Genomic DNA, 27586 nt, shown 5'->3' on the forward strand with positions numbered 1-27586 from the left:
GATTTCAGTCTGGTGGGAGGGGCTCCAAGGCACAAGCCACCCCCAAGAATGGCTACCCACCTTCCCGCCCCAAGCAAGACGGCAGAACCAAGTCTTCAGGGCCTTCCTGAATGTCGGAAGTGAAGGGGCCTGCCTCACCTCTGGGGGCAAGATATTCCAAAGGGCAGGGGCCACTGCAGAGAAGGCCCGCTTCCTGGACCCCGCCAGATGAAATTCTCTTACAGACAGGGTCTGTAACATGCCCTCTCTGCATGATCGGTTGGGGCGGGTCAATGTGATGGGGATGAGACGGTCCCTCAGGTAACCTGGCCCATGCCATGTAGGGCTTTAAAGGTCATAACCAACACCTTGAATTGGACCGGAAGCAAACTGGCACCCAGTGCAGCTCGCACAGCAAAGGTGTTATATGTGCTGATCTAGGGGCACCAAGAATAGCCCGCACTTCCAGATACTCTTCAAGGGTAGCCCCATGTAGAGTGCATTGCAGTAGTCTATATAGGAGATGACCAGGGCATGACTGACTGTTCGGAGGCCTTCTCGCTCCAGGAACTGGCATAACCAGCACACAACCCATAAATCATTTCAACAACAGAAGTTCAAAGAGAAAGAAAAAAATTATCCTTCCAAAGATTCAGCTGCAGCATCCCCAAAATCACACTCTAATCATAATCATAATAAATGTATTAAATGTATATGCTGCCCAACTCCCAGCAACATAAATTATTTCTCTAATTATAAAGAAATTATCTTTAATCAATAATCACCTTCAGGGTGTTTTATGAGGTTCGAAGAGTATTTATTTAGTTTACTTACTGCATTTTGCCACCCAAAAAAACCAGTACTAAAATAAAGAGCCAAACTAGAATTAAAATGTTAAAACTCAATAATTAAAAATGCAAAAATGATTCACAGATCAGGGAAAGACAAATGTCAGCATCCATTAAATCAACATTTAATTCTGCAACAAATGATCTTAATTGTCAAGGACCTGTTTGGGGAACAAAGGCAATGGAGCTAACATCATTTTTCAAATCAGTACTGTTCTGGTTGCTGAATATGGCCCATTCGGCTAGCAACAAACCATTTACCTCAGGGCATCACAGTCCACTTGCTCAAGGGAACTGCCACTACAAGAGACCTGTCAGCAGACATTTGTAAGGCTACAATATGGTCAGAGTCATCTACGTTCATTAAGCATTAAAGGACAGGCCTTTAGGTCCACCATCCTGGTGGTGATCATCCAGCTGTAAATCATCCTGACTACCTCCCCTTGAAGTACTGCTACAATCGTTTGCTTTCTTGTTGGCTCCATGTTCAGGTGACCCAACAGGCCCACCCTAGAAAGGACTGCATAAAAGTAGTTACAGGCACACAAAGGAAGTGCTCATGTTTTATGATTGCTCCTAAACTACACAGGTTCTTCTATGTACCATATGCTGACAGTTTCAGGCATGTGTGTTATTTATGGTTATTTTTAGTTATTATTTTAGGTTACCTTTCAGGTGAAGTTAATTCATATGATTGAGGAAGACTAGGCTAACAGTGGGTTTTGCTAAAAGTCAGTTAAAGTTTACAGCAAAGGCAATTCCAAGACACACTGTTTACCACTGATATACATCTGCAACCACAGGTGGATAGTTTTTGGCTTTATTGACTTACTTGGAATTATTCAGATGACTGCAAAAAAAACCCTCCAAAGATAGGAACATCTCAAACAGATATTAGATTGGAGAATGTGAATATATGAACATATGAAACTATCTTACACAAAGTCAGACACTAGCACTTCTAGCCAGGATTGCCTATTTTGACTGGCCACAGCTTCCAGAGTTTATTACCTGAAAATGTCAAGGATTGAAGCCAAAACTTGTCATATGCAAAGCACTGAAAATTCTCTTCCAAAGCAACCTTTTTGTGGGCAATGCATTAGCAAGATTTTGCCTAACTAATACGATGCTTCAATAACATTGCATTGGTGTGATAATGTTGTTTTCACTTTTAATTTAAACATACACTGTAGTTGTTTTCCATTTTGCCTAATGGAGAAACATAATGGGACAAATGGCATTAATAAGATATTCAATAGCAAGGTCTCTCATCCTCACTAGTAGTATTCTATTTCTAGCCAAAAAAAGGGGGGGGTATTAATGTCCAACAAGCTCTCTACAGTAGAACAACATGTTTCTGTGTATTCCTGATTCATTCAGGTCATTAAAGAGACAGAACATCTGATCACCGACATGGGGCAACAATAGCTATTAGAGACTCAAGGCAATTCGGGTACTTCTTTTTTGGGAGGGAGGTTCAGACATCCAGGGAACAGAGACCAATAGGAGCTGTATTAGTCACTAGAAAAATCCAGTTTATGACTTTACAGGTAGTGGAGTCCTTGGTGCTCTCTGAGCCTTCTTCTTTTCTTGCAGACATTTCATTGCCAGACTAGGCAACATCTTCAGTGCCTAAACTGCAAAGCAACTCAAGGTGGTATATAATTTGAGAACATACTATAAAACCAAAGAGAAACCATAAAAACTAAAGAGCAACATACAGCATCAAGGAAAATATTAAAAGAACACATGTCACTTGCAGTCTTCTCTAATACCTCAGTGACTTGAATCAGAGAGGATGAATTCTAGAAATTTGACCCCTTTGTAATTTCTCTCCTTCCCATTTTTATCTTCATGAAGCAATTTACATTTTAAAAAAACCCAAGATCTTAAAAGAACACCACTGAGCAAAGACTTTCCACTGCTGGATGACAAGTCAGTCTTACAAATAGTGGATTATATTTTCTCTAAAAAAAGAACAGTCTCTTCTACAGCTTCCTTTAGAAAATTTGTCTTCCACTGCTGCAAACATTAACATTTTATTTCTTCCTGCTCCAGCAGAAAAGAAGAACACTTCTGCATTTTATTGCTTCTCTTCCAATAAAAAGGATTGTGTCTATACCTTACTTTCTTTCAGTCCAACTTTTGTTTTGTTTTTAATAAGGAAAGCAAATTAATGTATGCTTTGATGGCAGATCTCAGCCCACTGTGCTTTGGCTGTGTTAGAATAATTTAAGACCCCCCCCCCCCCCGTTTCTCCTTCTCCACAAAACCCACGCTGAAAGACGCTTCCTGCTTCCATAAACTGATCAGCACAGGAAAGGTAGAAAGGCAACAAACATCTTAGCATAAGGGCTCCCCTTTTAGAATATCAAGCGATCAAAGGATCTAAACACCTGTCAGACAGAACCCACGATCTGGCAGAGATAGCAGGGGACAGAATGCCTTTGTTCTTTAAGGCTCATTCAGAAAACCCTAGAGAGAGAGAGATCCCTGAAACTAACAAATAGGTGTGAATCAAGCAACACTTCTCGCCTCCTCTTCCATCAAAGGGCCACATCCCTATATAAGGGGCTGGTGAGAAGATGCACGTGTGGCCACCTTCCAACCAGCATACTTTGTACATGCTCTTGGGAAAATAAACCTTCAACCTCTGTTCCAGCAACTACCTGCGTCTTTTCATTCCAGGCTCGGGACGAACCCTGGTAAGAATTCCTTCTAACAGTTGCTTCAGTTCAGTGCAATTGTCTTGTTAAAATGTGCTTGCTGGTAAGCAGACAGTTTTTAAGGCTGGTACCCTGATAAATGTTTGCAGTACTGTATAAGGACAAACTTTTAAGTTTGTTTTGGTCAGAGCAAATGTAGCATAGCAAGTGCTTACAATCGTCTTTTTCATAGATTCAGTCTAGGCTTTCGAAACATCAAGATCTACAACTGTGAGGCTGAAGCAAATCTAATTCCCAAAAATATCCTTGCCTGTTTCTGGCTTGCTCACTACTGCTCTTTCCCCTCTACACTTCCTGAAAACTTGGAAGTGAAAAGAAGGTTCCCTCTCCTTTCCATGTCAGCAAATGGAAGTCAACAGTCTGGTAATATTTAATTGCAAAGCAGTATTCACTACAGGAACATCACATAGAATAAGGAGGGAAAAAGCGAGACAAGAAAATAAAGCCAGACAGCAGTATTGCAAAGAACTATGGACAAGATCCAAGAGATACTCATGAATCACAACTAAATCCAGCTCTAATGCTAAAAAAAGGAAAATATTATTTTAGTTAGCTAAGAGAACCATCTTATTCTAAGATATGCCCAATAGTTGTTAGGCAACAGTCAGGTCTTAGCAACTGTGGATTCTTTGCTTTTAGAGAGAATTCCAACAAGATATAAAAGGAAACAAGGAGGAGATTGGAACTTAAGGAAAACAAGAAAGAGATGTATAAGGAGTTTGTTTTGAAAATGATTGATATTTATAAACCACATCCTAGGTGCTAAAATATCTCACAGGCATTATTTCTGGAATCTCTTCCTAGGAGCCCTGAAAAATAAGCATAACAATTATTTCAGCATTCTACTATACTTACAGAATCACAATTGTATCATTTCTGTGATAAGCAAAGACAACTGACAAATCTGTTGAGTGCAGATGTAAATCATCATGAGAAAATGTAGTACTACAGAGATTTCCCACACACCTTTACTTAAATCCCAGATACAAAAAATTACCATTTTTAATAAATAGGAAGAAAACATAGAATAGAGTGAGACCATTGCACTCATCGTGGGCTTCATTTCACTTAGGGTTTGGGTATAAGCCATTATTTAGAACATAATTCAAAACCGCTTCTTTATTTAGATGTATCTTGTTTCATTATCAATATCATTAATTCTTTCTCTGATTGTGCCATCCTTGGTTCCATGTTTACTAATATACTATCCAGAGTAAAGAGTGAAAAGTATTGGTTTCTTTTCTAAAGGAAAAGGATGTCAGAACATATCTTGCATTGAAATAATTAAGTCAGTTTCAGACCCCAGTCATGGGAATGATTAGAAATGGGAATGACAGAATGGGAATAACAGCAATATTAATGGAATTCCTCTATTGTCCCTATTTCTTGCCCGATCCTTCCACAAATCAACTGGTGACAGAGGTAATGGGAACTAGCGTCTGTTTCTTATAATACAACAAATTGAGACTCTTGATTTTACAAACAAACCATAATCTCTTAAACACTATACTATTTAAATACTATACTATTACTCTGGAAAGAATATTTCCATATTCAGCAACACAGAAACAGCCTTACATCAAACAAAAACAAAAAGGAGGGATGAAATACACATTACACATATATTAACAATGACTTAGTGTTTTATATTTAGCACCATTTATTTTGCCAGTCTTACCATAGATTCTTCAGCACATTAGTGTTCTCTTGCTTTAGGTGTTGCACATATATACATATTCACATGGACTGCATATATATCTAGGTAGGTACCCACATGCATACTGCACATGTGTGTGTATAATCTCCCTGAGTATCCAACAAAACTGCTGTAAAATCAAACAGATTCATATAACCCTATAAAAAGCTTCCCCTCTTCCATGCAATGCTCTGTTGACCTGGTTGCAACTTCATCCTAAAATCACTCCTGCTAACTCCTCCTCTGCCTTTGCCCTTGCATTATTACACACTAATTTCTCCTTTCAAAGACAGCATATGAACATCTGAACATGGTATCACTCTGGCTCTCAAACCCAAAAATTTTAATTAGTTGCCTAGATGTCCATTGCTGACTGCCAAAGGACTAATTATGAAATACTCGGAATCGCCACTGAATTTCTGTCCAATAATCTATTGCTGAACTTGTTGGCAGATGCTGGGAAAGCCTTTAGCCCAGGAGAGGTCAAAAAAGTCATACACCAAGCATTTCTATAAAAATAATTTATTTACAGAAAGCAAAACAAAAACAAAACATATTTAAAGGACTTAGCTCCCTTTGGAGCAAGCCTTGCTTGCCTACATTGCCGGCAGAGAGAAAAAGAGGAAGTGAGAACAAGTCCAGGCAGGGTTCCTCCCCCAGGTCATTTGCATGAAGCACGTGAGAGGAGACAATCTAATACAACCCCTTCACCTGGCCAAAATGATTTGATACAATAGCAGTCTTAATCTAGTAGTAGGAAAACCTCAACACAACTTTAGTGTCCTCACCATTTATGAGTACATAGCATTTCATAAGCAACAAACCAAAATATGTTCAAGACTTTGAACTACCGTATGGGAATGTATATACAAATATAATGTAATAAGTTATGTGAGGATAAAGGTCACACAACTGTAATTGTCCATTTTCTCCAAGTTTTTCTACTGTGAGCAACATCTCCCCTCTTGTCCTCTTTCACTGTACTGAATTTCTGAGCTGTCTTCCAAGGCTGTGGTCTTCCCAATGCAATTCACAATATAATAAATCAGATTAAAAATTGTGAAGCACCTTAAATCTAAGAACAGCACTCATGTATTTCCCACATCAAAATGCCAAGAAATCGTGCTACGAAGAGCCACAAAAAAGGGGTTCAGAAACTTCATTGGGTCTCTACCCTCACTCTAATATCTAAGGACCTTATTGATATTTATTAGCAAGCTGGTCTATAGAAATGCCCATTCTTTCTCTTTAGAAATATTAAATTTTTTAAAAACTAAAAAATTGAACGAAGCATGTTCATGTCTTGACTTTGCCTGTAACATCTAGCTGATATATGCTTCCTTTTAGAAAATGCCTGTCTTCACACCCTTTTACTGGAACTCTTAAATCATTTACAGGCAGTGTTGGTGGGGAAGAGAAATTGAGCCTAGGCCCTTGCTCAACAAGGTTCCTCGGGGCTTGACACTTTCCCCTCTCCTATTTCACATGTGTATGAGACCTTTGGAAGAGCACATCTGACAGCATGGGTCAAATATCAGCAGTATGATAATGATACTCAGTTGTATATTTCAACCGCTGCTTGACTAAGTGAAGTCGCTGAAGCGTTGTCCCACTGCCTGAAGGCTGTTAAAGTCTACATGGGGAAGAACAGACTCAAGCTCAATCCTAGCAAGACCAAGTGGCTCTGGATTCATGGATTGGTTGTGAAGGGGTAGTTTCCACCTTTTGTTCTTGATGGGGTTGCACTTCTTCAGGCAAAACAATTTGAAGGGCAAATAGTAGCTGTGGCCAGGAAAGCTTTTGCAAATATTCCTCATATGCACCGGTTGTATCCTTTCCTGGATTGACAGACTCTCCTCATGATCCCTCATGTCTTAGCCACCTCTTGAATGGACTACTGAATGCTGTCTACATTGAACTGCCCTTGAAGATCATTCAGAAACTATAGCTGGTTCAGAATGTAGCTGTGTAAGAAATTATGAGCACACCTCATAATTATGCCTATGTGCCACCACAACTTTGCAAGCTGCACTGGTTACCAGTTGGTTTCTGGATGAAATTCAAGGGACAGGCTGTCATCTATAAAGCCCTTCATGGCCAGAGCTCTGTTATTTACAGGACCTTTCTCTAATTGCCTTTGTCCATCCTACAGTGAAATTCTGACAATGTGGGAATACTTTGGGTCACATCAATCAAACAATGCCATATGCCAAAGTCATGCCTTCTTTGTCACAGTCCTGCCATCTAAAATAACATTCACACACCCCCAGGATCCAATGGGCTCCAACCTTGCTGTCCTTCAGAAAAGCATTAAAAAGTTGGTTTGTTATCCTGCCTGAATGGTTCCTGGAAGTTTCCTTTTCTGTGCATTTCCCCAATGCACTCCTATTGCTCTGTTGGGTTCCTTTGTTTTATAATTTTTGTATCCTATAGTCATTTTTTATTAGGTGGATTTATAAATTGAATAGATGATGATGATGATGATGATGATGATGATGATGATGATGATGACGACGACGACAACTCAATTTGAACATCTCCATAATTTGTCCAAATCAATCTAATTTGGTTCAGGATTCATCAATATCTGATGCCACATTTTCTGGTGACAATATTAGTTCATAAGGATAGAACTAATCAGAGTTCTGATTACAAATCATTCAGTGATAACATGCTGAAGCCTCCCTGTAAAGACCTTTTGCTGAAACACAGCAACTTTGATATCAGCAGCTGAATGTCCTAGGAAAGTAGAAAGTTCTCCCGTAGATTCTGGATTACATTTTTTAAGTTCAATTTGAGATGCAAATCTATTACTGCAAATTATTAAACACTGAAACAACAGCCATGGGGAATATCATATTCACTTTCCTGTTACAACAAAGGAAATAAATAGGTTCTGTATTCATTTTTAATGTGTTCCTCCAATTAACTGAAACATTCATCTGTATTACTTTTGTAACAAGAGCAGTGCAGATCATTTCTTAACAAACAGACCCTCATTAAGAAGCTGAATATAAGAATGTACATGTATAGCTTAAGTAATCAGAATAATCGAAAGCTGCCCTATAGTATTTCCTGAATCTGCTAAGGAACATAGCTTTGATTTCTTACAACTGGTCATTCTGTTAAAAGATTGGAACCTGAGACATATGAAAAACTGAAAAGATGCAATTTTTTTCTCTGAAGCAGCCAAAATTTAAGACATTTCCAACCACCAAGAGCATTTAAAATCCAAATGCAAAAAGTAGATTAAGAAAGGTTAGCAGTACATCCCATTTGCATCAACAGTGTTCTTAGTACAATGCACAGAATTTTGTTGCCAACTTATCATATTTAGTGTTTCACATTAGGGCAACTCAACTCAACAAAACTCAAATATTGTTGTTAACTTAGAATGATTACATACACTGTTCAAAACAAATGCACACCTAATCAAGAGTCTATCATTATGCCCTACATTTGATCTGAAAATAGAGGTGCGGGAAGAAAAGAGCAGCAAATGGAAATAAGTTCCAGTGCTCCAGCTCTGATTCACTTCAGTGTGAGACCACTGCACCACTCAGGGGCAGTATCTGTTGATATAACTACACAGGACTAAACCCGCTGGAAGTACAAACTCAATTCTACATGATTTTTTAATTCAGGGCTCTTAGCATAGAAAGCTGCCAAGCACCAAGTCAGATCATTGTTCTACTGAGCTCAGTATTACCAATGTACAGTGGATGGCAACAGCAACCCAGGGTTATACAAAGGACTCTTACCTGAAGATGCCAGGTTTTAAAACTAGTGCCTACAAAACATGGACTTTACTATTGGGGCAGGCTTTATTAATGTTTTTCCTGACTTGCTACCATTTCATAACTTTCTTTCTGCTGCTTTAATATGGAAGCATTTTGTTAGGCCTAATATATTTGCCAGGTGCCTTGTGGACCCCCTCCTTACCAGAGGGTGGCCTTGGGGGGGCAGTCTCCTAGGATCTCCTGGCCCTCATGTCTGGCGTGTTCATACTGGGGGCTAATGAAGCTGGACGGAATCCCCAGAGTGGCTGGAACACTGAGCGGCATGGCACAGCAAGCCCCGGCGGCTGAGCGATGTGGCAAGTCCCAGCTCCTGCGGCAGGGAGCTGAACGGACCAGTGAGCCCCCCAATATGAGGAGCTGAGTGCCACGGCAGATGGGAGCAGCCTGGCAAGGGGGAGCTCAGTGGAAGAACAAAGTGTCCTGGCTAAGCAAAGACCACACCAAGACGAGGAGAAAGTCTCTAGTGTTTTATTTAACTGCTATTGTAGACAGAAAATCCTACCAAACTGAAGCAGCGTGGGAAAATCCAGACAGATAACCCCAAATCACAAGGCGGGTCTGTTCTGTGTTTCTTTGAATGACAGCTCAAAGTCTCTAAACTACGCATGCTTTTTCCCCCCTGGATAGGGGCTTCCTCCTGCTCACCATCCATACTCATGACACAAAGTTTATAAGAGCTGGGTGCAGCTCTCCGGAGCAGAGGCACCAAGTTGCGGGGAGGCAGCTGAGTAGCACATCAAGCTCCAGGAGTGGCCCAGTAGCCCAGTGGCGAGCCCCCCAAAACAACCAAGGCGTGGCACAGCAGCAGAGCAGTGCAGTGGCCCAGTGGTGAGTCCTCAGTGGGTCTGTGGCCTAACAGCCAAGCACTGCAGTGAGTGGAGCATGACAACAAGCTCCTCAGAGCAAAGAGCTGAATGGACTGGCGAGCCCCCCAGAGTGGAGAACCGAGCACAACGGCAGACACGAGTGGCCTGGCAATGGGTGGCCGGTGAGCCCCCCATGACAGCAAGAGCTGGGCAGGAGCCCTGGAGCAAGTGAGCAGTGCAGTACGACAGCTGAGGGGCGCAGCGACCCCCTGAAGCAGCCAAGTGGCCTAGCGGCCTGGTGGTGAGCTCCTTGGGACAATGAGCCCCTGAAGCGATTCAGCAGAGTGGCATGGCAGCTTCCCAGAGGGACCAGGCTGGGCAGCGTCGCAGCCAAGGGGTGCAGCGAGCCCCTGGAGAGGGTTAAGAAGTGGCTGCGACAAGCAGCGCAGCAAGGACTGAACTTTGTGGTACAGCGCAGCGGACTGAGCAGGTGGTGGAGAGACCTGAGTTTTGAGGACTTGATCACCCCCCCAGCCTGGCTAGAAAGGGCAGAGGTGCACTGGGGTCCCTCCAGTGTAGTGAGTGGAGTACTCCTTCCTGGATGTGAGACAGGGAAGCAAGTCCGAGAGTGGATGTTTGTATGTAAGGACACTCACCCCTTGAGTGAGAGACGGGGTGAGGAGTAGCGGATATAGTGCCCCTTGCCGACTAGTGAGAGAAGCCGGGGAAGGGGGCACAGTGGATGTGAGGGTGACGGTTGGGTTCCAACAGCACTGAGAGCGTGAGCTGAAGTCTGGGGAGCCCACCAGCACCCCATGGTTGATTGGCTGTATCTGTGGATGCATGATTAGATGGAGGGACCCCTAACCAGGGACTCTGGAGGCTCTGGGGAATTTAGGGCGAACTATGCTATTCAGGTGGTGACAGGGAGGCGATCTCATGATGGGAGTCAGAGGGCAGGCCATCTTCAGGGAAGATGCCCCCGGTGTTTGATACTGGTGGTGTGTTCCAGCCCTCTGTACTCAGACCCAGGTCCTGAACAGCAGACTCATGGAGGCTCTGGCTTCTGGCTGTTGCTTCTTAACACCAGATCGGTTAACAACAAGGCCCCCCTCATATGTGACCTGATCACTGAGAAGGGGGCAGACCTCGTGTGCATTACTGAAACCCGGCTGGGCCCTGAAGAGGGGGTGCCCCTTTTGGAAATATGCCCAGACAGGTTTACCGTATGGCACCAGCCAAGACCCCAGGGCAGGGGAGGAGGGGTAGCTGTGGTCATCTGGGAATCTCTGCTGGCCTTCAGGAGTGCTGCTCCATAAGTGGCCAGTTGTGAAACCGTTTTTGAAGTTGGGCTCCCAAGAACGGTTGGGAGTGCTGCTACTATACCAGCCTCCCTGCTGTGTAGCAACCTCCCTGCCTGAACTCCTAGAGGCCGTCTCGTGGTTGGTGGTGGAGTTCCCCAGACTTAGGGTTCCAGGGGACTTCAATCTGCCATCCCTGTGGCGTGCCTCGGAGGCAGCTCGGGAGTTCATGGCTATCATGGCGGCCATGGGCCTGTCCTAGATTATTCAGGACCCAACTCAGGACAGTGGCCTCACCCCAGACTTGGTTTTCTTGTCAGAGCAGTGGCAAGTTGATCTGAAGGAAGAGCTACATCTGTCCCCTCTGTCATGGTCAGATCACACCCTGGTGGCCTTGAGTTTCTCCTATGATCCCCCCCTCTGCAGAGAGGCAGGACCCATTTGATTGGTCTGCCCCCGGAGACTGATGGACCCAATGGGGTTCCAGAGGGAGCTGGGGATTATACCCAAGGCTGCCACCTGGCATAGGGAGGCAACCAGAGCCTTGGACAGGACTGAGCCCATGCAACCTCTCCTACCCCATTGAACCCAATGCTGATGCTAACCAACAGAATTATATGCTGATGCTAACCAACAGAATTAACAGCCAAAAAATTAGAGGAAAGAACATAGACAAGAAATGTGAATAAAGCTATTTTTTACAAAAAAAAAACAAAACCCTTCATTCCTATAAAGGAAAGGCTAACACATTCCAAGGAACAGAGAAAAGGATGAATGTTGTTCCATCATTGCAGTAATGAGTTGTTCTTTTTACTCTCTAACATATTTACATTCTTGTTTTCTACTTATAGTGCTTTCATTAATCTCCAGATTCTGAACCAGAATTTTCCACTCTACCTTACATAATATTGTTATGTCACCATGGTTTACAGAGGGGCTGAGGGTTCTGAAGAGGATTAAGAGACATCTAGAGTGTCGCTGGAGGAAGACAAGGACCAAACCCTACCAAGCATAAGCTACAGCCGCTATTAAGACCTACCTTGTGGCAGTAAGAGCAGCGAAACGTCAATATTTCTTCACTCTTACTGCAACTGCAGAATGCCACCCAGCGGCCCTGTTTAAGGTCACTCAATCCCTTTTGGGAAAGTTGCGCTCAGTGACTCACCTTCAGGGCCGTGCAGAAGAGTTTCCTGGGCATCTGCAGGATAAAATCACTCGGATCCATTCCAAGTTGGATTCCAAGCATGAGGCATGGTCTGTGGAGATACCTGGGGGATGTACTTACCCGGTTATCTGGGAGCAGTTTGATCCTGTTGGGCCTGAGGAAGTGGACAGGGTCCTCCAGACTGTAAATGCCACAACTTGTCAATTAGATCCTTGTCCCTCCTGGCTAGTGAAGGCAGCCCAGGAGGTAACGTGTGGGTGGGTCCAGGTGATGCTGAATTCATCCTTGAGAGAGGGGGTATTTCTAGCTGTCTTTAAGGAGGCGCTGGTACACCCCCTCCTCAAGAAACCGTCACTGGACCCCACCGTGCTGGACAATTTTCGTCCAGTCTCCCACCTTCCCTTTTTAGGGAAGGTGGTTGAGAAAGCAGTGGCGTTGCAACTCCAGAGGATTCTAGATGAAACAGATTATCTAGACCCCTTCCAGTCAGGTTTCAGGCCTGGATATGGGGCAGAAACAGTATTGCTCACGCTTACGGATGATCTCTGGCAGGATAGGGGCAGTGTATCCATCCTTGCTCTTCTTGACCTCTCAGTGGCTTCCGATACCATCAACCACGGTATCCTTTTGGGTCGGCTAAGGGAGTTGGGGGAGGTTGGCACAGTTTGGTGCTGGTTCACCTTCCTCCAGGGCCGGTCCCAATCGGTGTTGATAGGGAGCGAGAGATCTGGCCCACGGCCCCTCCTTTGTGGGGTGCCAAAGGGTTCAGTACTCTGCCCACTCCTTTTTAACATCTACATGAAACAGCTGGGTGAGACCATCCATCACTATGGGATGAGGTATTATCAATATGCAGATCATACCCGACTACACATCTCTGTCGTGGGTGATGTAAGTGATGCTGTGACCACCCTCTCTCGGTGCCTGGAGGCTGTAGGAGTCTGGATGGGGAACAACGGGCTTCAGCTGAACCCTGGTAAGACAAAGTGGTTGTGGTTGGGGGCTCCTCTGTATCCAGGAACTTACCATCTCTGGTTCTGGATGGGGTCACACTGCCCCAGACAGACCCAGTGTGGAATCTGGGGGTCCTCCTGGACTCACGACTCCTGCTCGAAGAGGAGGTGGCAGTTGTGGCCAGGAGGGCCTTTGCTCAACTTCGTAGTATGTGCCAGTTATGCCATTTACTGGATCAAGAGGCCCTCCAGTCAGTCATTCATGCCCTAGTCATCTCCTATATAGACTATTGCAATGCACTGTACATGGGGCTACCCTTGAAGTGTATCCGGAAGCTACAGCTGGTTCAGAATGTGGCCGTGAAAGCAGTTTTGGGTACCCCAAAGATGGCGCATATAACACCTTTGCTGCGGGAGCTGCATTGGGTGCCAGTTTGCTTTTGGGTCCAATTCAAGGTGTTGGTTATCACCTTTAAAGCCCTACATGGCATGGGTCCAGGTTATCTGAGGGATCATCTCATCCCCATTACATTGAACCGCCCCTCCCAATCATCCAGAGAGGGCATGTTACAGACCCTGTCCATGAGAGACTGTTGATTGGTGGGGCCCAGGAAGCAGACCTTCTCTGCTGTGGCCCCTGCCCTGCGGAACACTCTTCCCCCAGAGGTGAGGCAAGCCCCCTCTCTCCTGGCTTTCTGGAAAGGGTTAAAGACCTGGCTCTGCCATCTTCCTTGGGGCAGGAAGGGGGTAGTCAATCCTGGGGGTAGCTAGCGCCTTAAAGTGGTTCCCGTGTACTTAGGAATCTGAATCAGAACTTTTAATATCGCCATCTTGGATGCTATTTTATATTTTTATTTTTATGTAAAATATCTTGTTTTTATTGTATTTTAATCTTTTTTAGCTTCATTGTAAACCACCCAGAGTTCCTCTGGGGGAGATGGGCAGTGATGAAATTTGATAGATAGATAGATAGATAGATAGATAGATAGATAGATAGATAGATAGATAGATAGATAGATAGATAGATAGATAGATAGATATTTGGCCTGTAAACATTCAGACAACCACTCAACATTAGCAAAGAGATGCAGAAAACTCTGATTCTTTGCTGTCATTTACTGGCTGTCTGATTTTTACAACTCAGATATGGTAGGCCTACATTTTGTGAATAACCATCCCTTTTAGCAGCCAGCAGTCTCCTAAAACTTCCTCAGAAATCCAAATATGCCTACATGCCCCAAAATATAACCTACTCTGCACTCCTCTAACATATTTGCAATTAAGTTCAGAAAACTGTCTTGCCATCTTGTGACGAACCTGACTCCATTACTGCACAGCTAGATTGCACGTCTCTCACGTAGCCTCAGAATGCTGTATATTCCCTTATAAGGGCATGACTTGTATTTCCCTATTCTCTTTGTACTCACTCCCCCGCCCTGATAGAACTGCTGAATAAAAGGAGGTGGGGGCGTGGCACGCAGGAGGCAGTACCAGCATCCTCCTGAGATGTAGCGTCTCTCACCACAAAAGAATCCTGTACCTACCGTTGTTTTTTCGACCTCACCCTTGCGAGGGAATCGTTGGCTCATTCCCCCCCAGGGAATCCCATAGACCGAAGGGCGAAGGACTGGTCGCGCGACGCGACAACTGGGGGCTCGTCCGGGATTCCTTCGGTCTCACGGTGTGATCTCTGTCTAGAGGTGCACTGCCTTCACTCTCGTTACTACGCACCTGGAAAAGGCTCTGCAATCGTAAGTAATGGGCTCCCCACTCTCCAAAGTTTCGTCAGTTCATAGGGACGAACTTTATGATTTAGTGAAGAAGGCTAACTCTTGTCAAAAGGCTAACGGTACGACCATCTTTCCCATTTCAAAAAAATCGGTGACTCAACTCCTACTGTACATGGAGAGACACTGCCCTGTCTATCCTTCAGAGGGGTCGCTCAAAGCATCCACTTGGGAAAGGATAGGAAAATATTTTCATGATACCCCACGAGCACCCGTGCCTATTCTGACTGCCTGGAAGGCTGTCATGGCGGCCATCAACACTCTTTACCCTCCCCCGTCTTCCCCGGAGACTTGCCCTTCTCCTCCCGACCCAAAAATCCCACCCCCTCTTGCCGCCCATCTCGATGCTGCCTCACCACCACCCCCTCCATACCCAGCCGTTCCTCCTCCCCCTTCAGCTCCAACGCCCGACTCCCCTCAACACCACCCCCTCGGAGGCGCCATCACTGAACTCCTCTCCTCCCCCCTCTCATTGGAAATGGAGAGCCCCTCTGCCTTTCCCATGACCATCGGCCTAGGGGCGGCGGGAGGAAATTTGTATAACAATATTGAACTTAAAGTTTTGAAACAAATCAAAGATGCTGTAACCACCTACGGCTTGCACTCTCCTTTTACTAGGGGAGTTTTAGACTCTTTAGTTACTGCTAACACTGTTATGTTATTGTATGATTGGAAAATGCTTTTTTCTATGCTTATGACCCCGGCGCAATACGTTGTGTGGCAATCTGAATACGACAAAGGGGTGGAAGTAGAAATTAGAAGAGGTCTTCCCGCAGGGGTGACCGCAGATCAATTATTAGGAAAGGGACAATTCGCAACCTTAGTCCAGCAACAGAACTCCCCCCGTCGTAGTTTTGCTATCATTCACATGTGCGCCATGAATGCTCTTAAAAGAGTGGATGATTCCGACTCTCAATCCACCCAAACGTTTCTGAAAATTATGCAAGAACCAAATGAACCATACGCTTCCTTCATAAGTCGCCTTCAGATTGCTTTAGACCGACAAATTGATAATGCCACGGCTAAACAAGAGCTGCTAATGAAACTTGCTTTCTCTAACGCTAATCATGACTGCCAGACCATTCTGCAACCCGCAGTCAATCAACCGGGTATAAAACTTGCAGACTTCCTGCAACTTTGCAGAATCGTTGGTACCACCTCTCACAAAGTGAGCGCTCTCGCTGCCGCCATTACCACCTCGCTGCCTTCTACTAACCCCTCCCCTCAGCTCCATTCCCCGGAAGCCCTCGCAGTCACTCGTCATGGAAATTGCTTCAATTGTGGGAAGCCGGGCCACTTTAAGAATGAGTGCCGTGCACCCGGGGGAGGTGGTGCGCCCCCTTCCACTCAAAGGGGGCCGCCCCCCCCTTCCAAACCCAAAACTCCTTGTCCCCGGTGCCGCAAAGGCTACCATTGGGCCTCGCAATGTCGCAACAACTCCTCCCTTCACCAGCCTTCGGGAAACTAGATCGGGGGTTGTCAGCTAACCCCGCCCCAAAGGCTGAATTACCCATCACCAGCTTCCCTGTGGAGTTGGCAGAGGATCTTTTGTATGACGATCCGGGGGCTGTCCTTTCCCTTCCTCTCGTTGTCACGCTGAATAAACCCCTTCCCCCTCTTACCCCTGCTTTGCTCATTCCCAACTCCTCGCTCACGCTTGAGGGAATGGTTGCTGCTCCCTACTTGTATGACTCGTCAGATCTGACACGAATTGCTCTGGCAGGAGTGGGAGATAGGTGCTTTTCCTTAGATAAAGGAACAGTTGTCGCCACGCTCATACTTCTCCCTTCTCCTGATACGCCATCATTGTTTGCCTTGCAGCAACCAGTCCAAACCTCTAAACCCACCCTCCTTGTCACACTAAATGGTCGCTCTTTCGAAGGCTTGATTGACACCGGCGCCGACGTCTCTGTCATTCGTTCCGCTGAATGGCCCTCCTCCTGGCCTCTCGCCGAAGCCTCCTCGGTGCAAGGAGTAGGCGGAGCACAGGCCGCTAAGGTCAGCTCTCATTGGCTTTCTGCTGCGACTGCTCATTCTAATATTACAGCTTATCTAAAGCCTTATATCCTGCCTTTGCACTGCAACCTATGGGGCCGTGACTTGCTTTCACAGTTCCACGCTTTTATTCAACTTCCCTAATGGCTTTGCAGGACCCTTTAGGGTCTCTCTCTCTCTCTCTCAAAACCTCTGTGCCGGTATGGGTTGATCAATGGCCACTCACCAAAGAGAAACTGGACGCCTTACATATCCTGGTCCAGCAGCAGTTAATTGAAGGCCATGTCGAAACCTCCACCAGCCCATACAATACTCCGGTATTTGTCATCAAAAAGAAGTCTGGCAAATGGCGCCTCCTACAGGATCTTAGGGCTATCAACACTATCCTTCAGCCCATGGGACCTCTGCAGTGTGGACTTCCCAACCCCAACTTGATTCCGGAAGGGCACGACCTCATTGTAATAGACCTCAAGGATTGTTTTTTTTCCATACCTTTGGCACAAAAGGACAGAATTATTTTTGCATTTACGGTACCGGAGCTCAACAATTCAAAGCCTACTGCTCGGTACCAGTGGAAGGTCCTCCCACAAGGCATGTTGAACTCACCCACAATGTGCCAATTTTTTGTTGATAAAGCATTGCAACCCTATAGATCCCAATTTCCGCATTTTCTTGTGTATCATTATATGGATGACATTTTAGTCGCTGCTGAGGGCCCGAAAGGGACAGTTCAAAAAACTTTTCCTACTCTTTTAGCCACCCTAGCAACGGCAGGGTTACACGTTGCACCAGAAAAGGTCCAGTCTCGTTACCCAATGCAATATCTAGGCCACAAAGTTTTAGCCTCCACAGCTGCCCCACTTCTACCTATGCTCACGCTTCCCCAGCCGACCACTTTGGTCCAATTACAACAATGTCTGGGGGTCATTAACTGGGCCCGCGCATACCTCGCTTTAACTACACCCATGTTATCACCTTTATTCCAAGCGTTAGTGGGTTTGACAAATCCAGCTGACAAGGTGTACCTTACAGAACAACAATTGCATGCCCTACAACAGGTTAATGCCACCCTTACGACCCAATGGGTGGACCGTGCGCTCACTGACAAACCACCCTCTCTTGCCATTCTTTCAACACATCAATTACTGACTGCCATCATTGTCCAAACGTCTGATAAAAAACATCTACATATTTTAGAATGGCTACACTTGCCACACACACCTAAGACATCCATCATCACCAGAGCAGCACAAATGGCCTCTCTTGTTGAGAAAGGCCGGAAGAGGATTAGAGCCCTAATGGGACTGGATGTTTCCACCCTGTACATTCCCCTTAAGGTTACTCAATGGGAACCCCTCCTACAAAACTCCACTGCATTGCAGGATGCCTTGGAGGACTGGTGTGGCCAGGTGTCATGCCATCTTCCCCCTGATCCTCGATTGCAACTGTTGCGAACAGTACCCTTCACACTAACCTCACCGTTCGTTCAGCAGCCACTCAAGGAAGCCCTCACTGTTTTTACAGACGGCTCCAAAACCATAGGGGCTTGCATATGGCAAAATAATCGCAAATGGCAAAAACGCCTAACAGCCCCACAAGCATCCGCCCAACAGGCTGAATTAGCCGCTTTTCTGTTAGCCTTGTCTCTTTTCCCAGAACAGCCTTTGAATGTTATATTAGATAGTATGTATGTCACTCAAATAGCTGTGGCCATGTTTGATGCATATATTTCCCCTGTTACCCCCCCCTCTCTCATGACGCTTTTTTTGCAGCTTCAAACTTTCCTGAAGGACAGAACATCCCCTTTGTTTGTAGCGCATATTAGAAGCCACCAACAGCTACCCGGTTTCCTGTCCGAAGGCAACCACATGGCAGATGAGGCTTGCAAAATTATGGCCTCTTCCCCTCTTCCTCCGCAGCTTTTAGCAGGGGACAGCCATGCTTATTTCCACCAAAATAGAAAGGCCTTGGTGCGCCAATTTGGCATTACATATCAAGAAGCTACCGCCATTCTTCAACAATGTCCAACCTGCAGTTTGCAGGCAAAGTGCATCCCTGAGGGTGTTAATCCCAGGGGTGTCCAAGCTTGTGACACATGGCAGATGGATGTCACTCATTATCCCTCCTTTGCACCTTGGAAGTACATCCATGTATCTGTGGATACTTATTCGGGATTCATCCTGGCAACTTTGCAAAGAGGAGAAGCCACGAAAAACGTAATCAATCATTGTATTCGCACTTTCGTCACATCGGGATGTCCCAAAACTTTGAAAACTGACAATGGCCCTGCTTACGTCAGCACTCCCTTTGCTGAGTTTTGCCGTAAGTGGTCCATTACCCACAGATTCGGTATACCATTCAACAGCCAAGGTCAGGCTATTGTGGAAAGGGCTAACCAGACTCTAAAGAATGCCCTTGATCGGCAAACGGGGAAAAAGGCCTTAGGCCCCCCGAACCTCCCGATGTTACAAAATCTCCTTAACCTCACCTTGTTTACCTTAAATTTCCTTAATCTTACCGGTACCCCCTCTGCTACGGCCGCATCTCGACACTTCTCTAAGCCAGTAGTTCCCTCTTCCCGTCCCCTTGTTTATTTTAGGCAACTGCCCAGCCCTGAGTGGAAAGGCCCTGCGCAACTCGTCACCTGGGGAAAAGGCTACGCTGCTGTGCAACTTCCTGATCGAGTGCTCTGGGTTCCTGCTCGCTGTATCCGGCCATTTCATGGGCAGCCTCCTGACAAGCACCTCCTTGATCCTCCTTCTCTGTTATCTCTCTTCCATCTCTGCTCCCCTCACAACGAACCCTAAAACAACCTCTCTCATTCGAACCCATCGTTTACGCTACCCTGCCATCATCGGCCGCAGCTCAGCATCCAACGCCATGGAATGTCTTCAGCGCTCTCCCATCAAAAGCAAAGGCACCTTCTGGCGCTGGTTCCGCGACAACACCCTTCTTCAAGATGGCGATTCCTACTCCATCACTTATCACTTCCGCCAAACTACCCTTGCTGTCACCAACGTACAGTTGACCGATCTAGGACAATACCACTGTGAAATAACAAAGTTAATTAAGGGGTTCGCCACCTCATCTCGCCTTACGCTCACCTTGTTTCAACTCTCCCTTCCTGAGCCCGCCCGTTGGCGGGGACGACGCCTGCTGGCATCCGACGCCCAGGAATCGCATCGCCCTTACAGTATCACCTGGACAATCCGCGATGCCTTGGGTCAGGTCCTGAATACCTCCTCCTGTTATAGCCCAATTGCATCTTGTTTCCCTAACCTGTATTTTGACTTTGCAGAAATGCTTCTAGGAGTGACAGCCTATAGGAGGCTGGACGGCACCCCAGCGCCCAGCCACTCCATCGTTAAAAGGTGGCCCCTGTATGTGTGTCCAGGACATGACACCCGCCCTGATCACGTGCACGACTGCGGAGGCTTAGCAGATTATTTTTGCAAGTCTTGGTCCTGCGTTTCCACCGGCCACATCGACTGGACCCCTCCATATAAGACTGATTACATCACTCTCACTCGGTTGAGAGAGGACATTAGGTGCACCGCAACCAGAAAGGGTGCGGCAGGACAGGGGGGTTGGAATAGATGTAATCCGGTTATTGTACAATTCACTGCTGCAGGGAAAGCTCTGGGGAATGCCTGGGACTCAGGTGTAAAATGGGGAGGTCGTATGTATGCCAGATGGCCCGGGGTTCATCGTGGCAACATATTCTACATCCAACGACAGGTCACTCTCCCTCAGTCCCCACCTGTTGGGCCCAATGCCGACGACATTCACTCCACCTTTCTTAAACCCCTCAACAAACAAATAAACCCCCTTGTCTCTCTTCTTAACTCCTCCTTTTCCCTCGTTCACACCGCTTCTAACACATCTCAATGTTGGCTTTGCTTGTCTTCCTCTCCACCATTCTATGAAGCAGTCGGTTCTCCTGACCCTATCCGAAACTCTACCTCAGCCTCCTCCTGCCGCTGGCAAAACACCACGTTGACTATCACCTCTATAATAGGGCAGGGCTGCTGCCTTGGCCGTGTTCCTGCTAACTATACTCAATATTGCCTTAATTCTTCTCATGATCACTGTGCCCTCTATCTTCCAAATAATCGCTTGAACATCAACGGTTACATCGGCCATGGTGGCTACGGTGTACTCTACACTGCCTCTGGTAATATCTCTGCCCGATTGACAGGGCAATACTTCATCCCTGGGAACAACTCTGTTTGGGCATGTTCTTCTGGCCTCACCGCATGTGTATATGGCGATACCTTGTTACGAACTAACGCCTTTTGTATTCAGGTGCTCCTACTCCCCAAAATCTCCATCTATTCCCCTGACGAACTTATCTCCATCCTAGAGCCCCCTCATTACCCCCTCAAGGCTAAGCGCGAAGTAGTGACTGCTGTAACTTTATCAGTCCTACTGGGCTTAGGTGCGGCCGGAGCCGCCACCGGTGTGTCAGCCCTTGTTGTCAATGATCAGAACCTGCGTCACCTTAGTGCTACCATTGACGCTGACCTTCGCGCCATCGAACAATCTATTGTGGCGCTACAAGATTCCCTTACCTCTCTATCCGAAGTGGTTTTGCAAAATCGTAGGGGTCTCGACCTTCTGTTCCTCAGACAAGGGGGACTGTGTGTTGCTCTAAAGGAAGACTGCTGTTTTTATGCCGACAACTCAGGAGTAGTATTGGACTCTATGAAAGAGCTAGATTCCCGTTTAAAAGCAAGGGAATCGGAGCGCCAACAATCCATGTCATGGTATCAAAATATGTTTAGCATTTCTCCGTGGCTAACCACACTGCTGTCCACTCTGTTGGGGCCCCTCCTTTTACTGATTCTCGTATGCACCATAGGCCCCTGTGTGCTGGGTCGCGTTCTCCGCTTCTTAAAGCAGAGACTTCATACATTGGACTCAGAGGTATCCGAGACAAAGATTGCTGTTCAACACCTGGTCACTGCTGTAGGTATGGAGAAAACACCACTCTTGGGATGGTCCTCTGATAGTGAATCGGATATGGACAAGGACCCCCAGTCACACTACCCCCCGGAAGAGGAAGCTGGGATGGGTCTCCTTGGACTGAAGAGTCCCTGGCTCCCCGACTCAGACCCTCTGGGGGGAGGACTAAATTAAATAAAAAAGGTAGAAATGTGACGAACCTGACTCCATTACTGCACAGCTAGATTGCACGTCTCTCACGTAGCCTCAGAATGCTGTATATTCCCTTATAAGGGCATGACTTGTATTTCCCTATTCTCTTTGTACTCACTCCCCCGCCCTGATAGAACTGCTGAATAAAAGGAGGTGGGGGCGTGGCACGCAGGAGGCAGTACCAGCATCCTCCTGAGATGTAGCGTCTCTCACCACAAAAGAATCCTGTACCTACCGTTGTTTTTTCGACCTCACCCTTGCGAGGGAATCGTTGGCTCATTCCCCCCCAGGGAATCCCATAGACCGAAGGACGAAGGACTGGTCGCGCGACGCGACACCATCTTGCCTACAGTGGCTAGTTATTCTTGTAATTATAAAAACAAATGATGTCATAACATACAAGCAGCTCTAATTGGTTGCAACAAGGTAAAATACCATTGAATTCCATAAAAAAAAGAAAAAAGCTTTTCCACAATTACTACTCCCCAGTTATATAACATCTTTTTTTTTCTTCCTAGCATTTTTCCCACATGTGCAGGATCCGCTTTTTTTGGATCAACCGAATGTTGATCCATTGGTTGCAACAGAAATTGACCAATTCAGCTTGTTGCCCAAGCCTGACAATGGAGACAGAGAGAGTGACTGGCCCAAAGTCACCCAGCCGGCTTTCATGCCTAAGGCAGGACTAGAATTCACAGTCTCCTGGTTTCTAGCCTGGAGCCTTAACCACTAGACTAAACTGGTCTATTTAACGCCAAATCATGTACTGTAATTCATTGGGACAAAGCCCTGCTCGGAACCTATCTGTCCTTTCCAGTTACTTCCAGTGCAGATTAAGACTTACAAGTGCTATAATAAGGAAATTACATCAACATCATAGACATCTTCAAACTTGGGTCAGAAAGCAAAGTTCCAGGAATTTTTGGACATGGAATCTCCAACAGTTGCCTATTGTTTAATATTATCATCTGGTGCTCTATACACCTGAAGCTTGTGGTGATTACAGGGGCCCAGTTTCAGCTACTATATTTCCCTATAAGAAGGTACATAACCTGTTGTTCTGCTAAAGCTTTGGGATCAGTTCCTTGAGCGCCTCCAAAGACTGCCACTATATGGTGATATCTAATTACATAATTAGAAATGTAATTATTATACAATTATTAGAACAATTAGGAATATGTAATTAATTTTAAAATTAATAAAATTACTGGGGGGTAGTAATTACGGCAAAGCTCCTTTAATAGAATTCAATGATATTTTGTATTGTAAACCGCCCAGAGTCCCTCCGGTCGGAGATGGGCAGTGATAAATTTGATAGATAGATAGATAGATAGATAGATAGATAGATAGATAGATAGATATTACCTTTATGAAATTGCCCATAAGATCTGGCAGAGTGGGTGCACTCCAAGTCCCTTTAATCAAATAAAGTCATCGATTTGGACCTCAGAAGCATGCCTTCTCTGACATGGCCCCTGCCCTCCAAAACAGCATTCCCTCAGACCTGTGGGGCTCCCATCTTGATGATGTGCAGGAAGGCATTGAAAACTTGGCTTTTCTCCCAGGCCTTGGGGTAAGGAAGCTGTTGAGCTCCTGTACGATTTTGGGTTTGTTTGTATGCCTGTTTTCCTTTGTGCACATATCACCTGTTTCTTGCTTTTAAAGTGTAAACTGCCTAGAGTCATTTGGAGTCAGATCATCCCTACATCACGTAAATAAATAAATAAAGTCTCAGAAAGCAAACGTTATTAAATATAAGAGATCAATCATATTTAGTCTGGGTTACATTTTATTACCTTTTTGTCCTGCCCCTCCCCGCTTTTTTTGTATGTGACCCCAGGGAAGTCACTAAAAGGCCTTATGCAGCTTCAGCCTGAAAAGGGTTGTGTATCTGCACTTTGTAACTGTACTAGAATATACTAGAAGTTATGGCAACCATCAGAAAAAATAGCAGTATGCAATTTTGTATTGGGGTGAGGTCTACACAGAAGACTGATCTTAATGGCTACTTTAAAGTCATCACCTGTCTGACCCTTTTTCTATGAGCAAGAGTTTAGTTTCTACTTAATATTACATTTCAGAGAAACACAGAATGGCTTCAACTCTTCATCTGTGGTAAATACTATATCTTGCCCTTGAATTTGCCAGAGATTTGTGGGGAGGAACAAGATCAAATGCAGCCATAAATTACACCTAACCAGCAAGGCCATCAAAATAAGTGGTCCTATGTGAGGTGAATTCTGCCAAATTATAACTTTTAATATGATGAGGAAAAGTATTAAAACTATTAATATGTGTATGTGGGGGAGAATAATCATATTAATTATATTTCATGTCACTAGATGAATATTAAATCAAATCTTCTTTCATCCAGGCCCCACCTTCCTTCTGGAGAGGGGCTTCCCACATACTGCTTAAGGGCCAAGGGTAGCTTTTTGTCAGATGCACACTCCTGACGCTGTAAGAGATACTGAAGCAAAGCACTCCGTTTTAGCAAGGCGGTTACTACTTAAGGCAAAGGTATGCCAAATGCTGTAGAAAAGCTAATTGCATATTGCTCTAATTTGGCAGGGAGTAAAACAATGATGAGGGTCCCTAACCTGTATTCTGTTTCTAAACTTCAGTTGTTCTGCTGGCCTGTTGTTTATTGATTAAAAGACACCTCAGGTGGCATCATTCAATTTTATGTTCATTTTAAGTGGTGTATTTCGTAGCCAGCATGGGCAGTTTAATGTTGTTTAGAAATCACATGTATTTACATTAAAATTTGCTGCTGCAAAAAGCACCAAAATATCACTTGATGTCCATAATCTCACTTTACTGAATTACAATAATCAAGCTTGAGATGTGGGCACCAGCTTCACTGTGATGAGAAACAGGGGCAGTTTCATAAAATACAACAGGGGAAGCTTTTTCAATTAACTACTGTGGAACACTGGGTTTTCTAGTTTGCACAGTACACTTGACAGTTCAGATCAAGCTTTCCCAAACTGTGAAGTGTACCTCCCTTGGGAGATGTAGACAGAGTCCAGGGGAGGTATGAAGAACCTGTTAGTTACACGGTTATAATAAATCCTCCTTTCCCAAAGTTTCATTGTATTGTTTTCATTGTTCATTTGTGTTCATTTTGGTGTCTGGATTTTAGCAGAGGTGTGTACGTTAAGACTACACCAGAGGGAGTTGTGATGGCAAAAAGTTTAGGAACCCCTGGTTTAGATCAATCCATTCTTAAGGTAGGGACACATGACACAACCTTTTTGTTTGTTTGTGGAACCCAGAATATAGAACTCCCTGCTCTGGGAGGATTCCTTGCCCCTTCTTTATTAAGCATGCTACTGCCATGGATAGAAACTTCATATTCCATTAAGGCTTTAGTCTGCTGATTGCTTAAATTTAGAGTTTTCTTTAGGTCTTTGTTGTTTATCTGCTGCTCTAACTTAACTTTTTTTTAACTTTTTTGAAACCAGAAAGATTAAATTTCTTACTATGAAACAAAACAGAACTTCCATGTGGATGGATCTCCACATTCTTGCTCCAAGAATTATAGACTGAGCTACTGTACATTCTTAATGCTATTAGCTAGGAGCAATCAAACTGCATAATATCGATCGTTTCATACTTGGTTAATCAGATTATTCTCTTTCACAGACCTGGCCTGGCACCTCAAAGCAACACACAACATTAAAAATGCAATAAAAGATAACAACTGAGCACAAAACATAATAAAATGCTATCAAAGCAACAATATAAGCAGGTCAGCATCAGCAGCTAGATCAATCAGGCAAAATTCTAGGGATGATACTTTCAGAATATAGTCATGAATCTTTCTTATCCCTTCTTCCCAAGCTAGAATCATAGAATATTTGTCAGTACATGAGACTGTTTTGTTTACTAACAGACTAAGCCTCGAGTACTTTTCATTTTAGCATACATTTCCAGTGAAATGTATTCACTGGATGCACACCTTCAGCTTTTCCCTCCAAAGGAGCTCAGGACAAAGCATGCAGGCTCTCATTTACACTCACTACCATCTTATGAAGTAATCAAACCTGATCACAATAATAGGTGCTGTCAAAGTGAGTAATTGTTAACTACACACCCAGTAGACAGACAGATCTGCTTACATATTGAACATTCTGAATCCAGGGATTATATCTATGTATATTCATTTCCTCCAGTCATCTCTTTCAGAAATAAAGGGTTGAAAATGTAAATGTCATCACACCAAATCCATAAGACTCCAAACCATTCAATGCCCAACATACTTCAGATACAAGTGTTCATTTATGTCATCTCGATACATAAAGTACATCCTAATTAAATTCAGAATGCCCTTTGCCCAATAATTAATTGATACATATGCACACGGACTTAGAATATTAATCAATCCACTTAAACTATTTCAGAACTGGAAGCATCAGTTAGAGCCCCTTGGCTATTCATATACAGCAAAGGCACTGACTGCTGTTAACTGCTTTTTTTTACCCATAAATAATGACATAGCTTTGAACTGAATTCAGATTGTCAATTTTAAGGCTGGTATTATAAATCAACTCTGTTTCTCTCTCTCTCTCTCTCTCTCTCTATATATATATATATATATACAGTACATTTGGAAAGTATTCAGACCCCCTTCACTTTTTTCAATTTTGTTATGTTGCAGCCTGATACTACAATCATTCAAATTCATTTTTTTTTCTCATTAATCTACACTCAGTACCCCATGATGACAAAGTGAAAACAGAATTTTAGAAATGTATATTTGAGCCCGAATGTGCAGGGGTTCCCGGAGGCCTGAAAAATATTTCAAGGGTTCCTCCAGGGTCAAAAGGTTGAGAAAGGCTGGTATATACTATATCATAGTAGAACCAGCTGACTTATACAGGAGTTTGGATCCAGACTATTAATTGCTCTTAAAATTCAGTGACTGCAACTTACTTTGTACTGTAAGAGAAAACAGGTTAGAGCTAAACTAAGCGCAAAATAAATTTGGTCTACAGAAATAGTGAGATTCACAAAAGATGCCTTAAAATAGGGTTATAATAGTAGAAATGCTGTCACCATCACAAAAGACAGCAAATTGTAGTGTTTTATTCAAGACATCAGAATAGTTGAGGAACACTAAAATTAAGTAAAGATGTTAAAAGCTTTAAAAGCTGAAATATCAAAGATTGCCTAGTCTCATGTCATTTCAGTATTCCCAAGAGTGATACTACTCAAATTTTGTGAAATTTAATAATACTGCAAATTTGAAAAATTTGAAACTATTTTTAAAAAGCCCTCAGGTATAATGGAAACAGATACCCCAAAAGTTGCTAATCCCTGTCTTCTTGTTTTCCAATCTTACCAGATCACCCTGGATTAGGGGTTTGT

The 27586-nt window shown here is 44.5% G+C and overlaps 1 protein-coding gene across 2 annotated transcripts in view; it reads right to left on the reverse strand.

Annotated features, from left to right (window-relative positions):
- MSH2 (mutS homolog 2) overlaps positions 1-27586 on the reverse strand; it is an 82310-nt gene that overhangs the window by 39621 nt on the left and 15103 nt on the right. Inside the window, exon 1 of one of the 2 annotated variants that reach the window (XM_063301793.1) lies at positions 6163-6186. The exons of the other annotated variant lie outside the window; for it this stretch is intronic. The gene's annotated coding sequence lies outside the window, so the exon portion shown is untranslated. Of the gene's footprint in view, positions 1-6162; positions 6187-27586 lie in introns of those variants that run through there. 2 annotated transcript variants of the gene reach the window in all.

This window comes from Candoia aspera, chromosome 1 (genome assembly GCF_035149785.1).
Source record: "Candoia aspera isolate rCanAsp1 chromosome 1, rCanAsp1.hap2, whole genome shotgun sequence".
NCBI classification, from domain to species: domain Eukaryota; kingdom Metazoa; phylum Chordata; class Lepidosauria; order Squamata; family Boidae; genus Candoia; species Candoia aspera.